At 50.7% G+C, this 4,159-nt stretch overlaps 1 protein-coding gene across 1 annotated transcript in view; it reads right to left on the bottom strand.

Annotated features, from left to right (window-relative positions):
- Bzw1 (basic leucine zipper and W2 domains 1) overlaps positions 1–148 on the bottom strand; it is an 18,678-nt gene extending 18,530 nt beyond the window's left edge. The window contains exon 1 of the mRNA XM_013009262.1: positions 61–148. The gene's annotated coding sequence lies outside the window, so the exon portion shown is untranslated. The remainder of the gene's footprint in view (positions 1–60) is intronic.
- Positions 149–4,159: the final 4,011 nt, after the last annotated feature.

Genomic DNA, 4,159 nt, shown 5'->3' with positions numbered 1-4,159 from the left:
CCCGCCTGCGGCCGTGCGCCGCGACCTCGGCCGGGGGCCCGCGGGGGCGCCACTTCTCACCGAATTTAAGGCGAAGAGAAAAGAGCCAGAAATCCCCGAGGTGGCGGCAAGTGCGGCGCTGTCTCCTCTGCGACCGGAACTAACGCGAAGAGGAAGAGGAGGAGGAGGAGGAGGTGGTGGAGGAGGAGGAGGAGGGAGGAGGGAGGAGAGAGGAGGCGCCGCCTCCGCCCGGCCACTCTGCTATCGCGAGACTTCCCTCCCCCGGTTTGCACCACCCCGCCCGGATCGCGGCTCGCAGCCGCTGCCCGGCGGCCGGGCGTGGGAACGGGAGGAAGGACGGAAGTCGGGGGTCTCTGTCCTCCGTTAGACCTCAGCCTGCCCGGACATCTGTCCTAGAGTCCCCTCCACCCCGCGGCCTGCGGCCTCCTGAGGGGAGTGGGGTCGGCCCCGCCAGGCCCGAAGTTGGGCACGACCCCCCCCTCCCCGCTGGCCACCTCCTCCGATCCCCCCCACCCACCCCCTCCTCGGGCCGAAAGTCCGGGCTCGGAGGGGCTCTGGGCCCGGCGCGGGCGGGGGCTGGGGCGGGTCCCGCGGCCGGGCCTGGTAAAGGAAGCCACACCTGGCCTCCATCCGGTCCGGGTTCTAAGAACTGGCTCGGGCCGGGCCGGCGGGGTGGGGTGCGCGGCCTCCCCCTTCCGAGCCCGGCGCAGGCCCGGGGCTCCGCCGGGAAGCTCTCATCCCTGCTAGCGCCGGCCATTGAAGCAAGTGAGGGTCTTGGCCTGGCGGGCTCGGGGAGGGGGCACCCCCAGTTACTGATGAGGGGCCTAGGAATGCGCCTGGGCTGGGAAGGTGGCTCAGTGGTAGAGTGCTTGCCTTGCATGCACGAGGCCCTGGGTTCGATTCCTCAGCACCACATAAGCAGAAAAGGCCGGACGTGGCACTTTGCCTTAAGTGGTAGAGCGCTAGCCTTGAGCTGAAGAACTGAGGGCCAGAGTTCAGGCCCCACGACCAGCAAAACAAGAAAGAAAGAATCGCTGAGCTTTGAGGGACACTCAGCTAGTATATGTCATCAGAAAGCTGGCACAGTCAGGAAAAATCTCTATGGCTGTTACCTACAGAATTGCCTACCAGCAGTGGAGTGTGTTTGAATTTTTTTTTTTTTTTTTTTCAGTTGTGGGGCCTGAACTCTGGGCCTGGGCGCTGCCCCTCAGCTCTTGAGCTCAAGGCTAGTGCTCTACCACTTAAGGCAAAGTGCCACGTCCGGCTTTTTCTGCTTATGTGGTGCTGAGGAATAGAACCCAGGGCCTCATGCATGCAAGGCAAGGACTCTACCACTGAACCACCTTCCCAGCCCAAGTGTATTTGAATTTTGAGATTGGGGGTGGGGGATAGGGGGTGTCTCAAAATTTGGCCCAGATTGGGTTGGAACTTGTTTGTCTCAGGCTGGACTTAAATTAGAGATTGTTCTGCCTCAGCCTCCCAAGTGTTGGGATTACAGGCACGCATTTACACGCATGGTTAGCCTTATACTTTTGTTTTCAGAAGGGGTTTCTATCTGCTTCCTCATTCTCCTACCAGGAAAACTGGGAATTATCCCCAGAATCACCTCTGAACCCAGCTTATCGTTCTTAGCAAACATATTAGTAAATACCCTGGTTTCTCTTCATATCATAAATATTTTGCCTATTACTAAAAAATAAAAATACCACTAAAAGGGGCTGGGAAGGTGGCTCAGTGGTAGAGTGCTTGCCTTGCATGCGTGAGGCCCTGGGTTCGATTCCTCAGCACCACATAAGCAAAAAGCCGGAAGTGGCGCTGTGGCTCAAGTGGTAGAGCGCCAGCCTTGAGCTGAAGAGCTGAGGGGCAGCGCCCAGGCCGAATTCAGGCCCCATGACCGGACCCCCCCCCCAAAAAAAAGACACTAAAAATAACCTATTAAGTGATTTGTTGAGGAGACAGGGTCTCACTACGTAGTTTAGGATGACTTGCAACTGCCTAGAACTAGGATTACAGGAACTCGTTCACTAAGCCCGCCTTGGACTTCTTTTATGTGACTGCCCTCCCCAACTCCACTCATGGAATGTTATGCTTTCTCAGCTTTTTTTTTACATTAATTTTAGCTGGATTGCCAAGTCTAGTCCTTCTCAGTCCACACTCCTTGTTGCCTCTTAGCTTTTAGCTTGTTAACCCATCTGAAAACTTTCCTCCAGCTAGTTACTCTTAATAATTTGTAACTTTGCTGACTCCTTTCCTATACTTACACCTCTTCTTTCTTCACACTCTCCCTTGACTGTGTCTTATGATCTGAAGGTTTAATATTTACTTCTTTTAAAGGAGATCCAAATTCACTTACTGAGTCATTAAACCAATATTTGTAGTGTCTACACTCAGTGCCCTTCAAACAGAGAGAAGAGCAGTGGGAAGGGCTTTGAGCAGGAAAGAAATTGCTATGGTGGAAGTACTACTCGGTGAGGCCAGTATTGAGAAGTAGGAGAGCTGGGGGAAGGGAGTCAGTTCTTAGGTTTTTTCCTCCCTAGCAGTTGATTTGTAACACTCTCAGTGCTATGGATTAGTCTTTTCCCCGAACTAGCTTTATTAAAGTGTCAAGTTATATTAAAGGGTCAATGCTTCACTATATTTCACATATATATCAAGCATTTTATATGTTAACCTCATCGAATAGTCAAAACTACCCTAAAGTCTAGATACTATTTTATCTCTGGGAAAACAAGGCATCTTGCCCAGGTTCAGAAGAACTCCCTTTGAAGCAATAATACCCTACCAAGTCACCAATGTGGGAAAAAGCAATCTTTTCTGTTAAACTAAAATGTCTCCATCTTGAAATCAGTCACTGTCCTGTACAGATACTTCCTGGAATTATTAGCTTCCTGACTTCAATTGTAACTATCATCTGTGTTGTTTGTAACCATCCAGCCATGTCAAGGGTGTAAATCCTTACCAATAGAGTTAAAGAATAGACCACTCCCCCACCCCCACCCCCACACATAAACACACCTTGAGTGGGAACTTTCCATTGACTTTCATCCAACTATAACCTTCAATAGCCCTATTCTGGGTCCCATTCCCAGCTAGCCATCCTGAGAAGAATGTGTGCTTTTGCCTTTAAAAAGACAGCCCCTCCTCCCCAAATAGGGACCTTTCATTGACGGTTAGAGTGCTTTCTGCCCCCATCACCTGGTATCCAATTGTTAGAAAAAAAATGTGAGCCTGACTAACAACAAGGAGAAGGGACAAAACCACCTCTTGGGTTAGTATAAAAATCAAGTAGACCACTCTGCCCCAGTGAGTGTGCTTGCTGAGCTCTGAGGACAGTGGCAGACCAACCACCCTTCTGTACAGAAGTTAAATGCCTTGAGGAAATCCGTATCTTCTGTGTATGTATTCATTTTCTAACACTGGAGGGTTGTAGGTTTCCAATATCCAGATCATTTCTTTCTTTCTTTTTTTTTCTTTCTTCTTCTTTTTTTTTTGTCATGGGGCTTGCGCACTGTCCCTCAGCTCTTCAGCTCAAGGATAGCACTATAGGGGCTGGGAAGGTAGCTCAGTGGTAGAGTGCATGCCTTGCAAGAGTGCATGCCTTGCAAGGATAGCACTGTACCACTTGGGCCACTGTGCCACTTTCTGTTTTCTGAGTGGTTTATTGGAGATAAGAGTCTCGTGGACTTTGCTGCTGGTCTGGCTTTGAACCATGATCCTCAGATCTCAGCCTGGTGAGTAGCTAGGATTACAGGCATGAGCCACCGGTGCCCGGCTTCCAGATCATTTCTTATTATTTGTTCAACAAGTGTTTACTGAGACCACTGAAAGACCACTAGAATACTCAGAAGTGACAAATCAGGCTTGGGCCCTCACAGATCTTTTTTTTTTTTTTTGGTTTTTTGGTTTTTGGTCCGATCGTGGGGCCTGAACTCTGGGCCTGGGTGCTGTCCCTCAGCTCTTCAGCTCAAGGCTAGCGCTCTACCACTTGAGCCACAGCGCCACTTCCGGCTTTTTTCTTCTTGCTTATGTGGTGCTGAGGAATCGAACCCAGGGCCTCATGCATGCAGGGCAAGCACTCTACCACTGAGCCACCTTCCCAGCCCCACAGATCTTATCTTTTATATTTGTCATAGTTTTCAAGTTTATCTTTTTCTAATGC

Source organism: Dipodomys ordii, unplaced genomic scaffold (assembly GCF_000151885.1).
Source record: "Dipodomys ordii isolate 6190 unplaced genomic scaffold, Dord_2.0 Scaffold1, whole genome shotgun sequence".
NCBI classification, from domain to species: domain Eukaryota; kingdom Metazoa; phylum Chordata; class Mammalia; order Rodentia; family Heteromyidae; genus Dipodomys; species Dipodomys ordii.
This window is presented reverse-complemented; position numbering and strand designations above follow the sequence as displayed.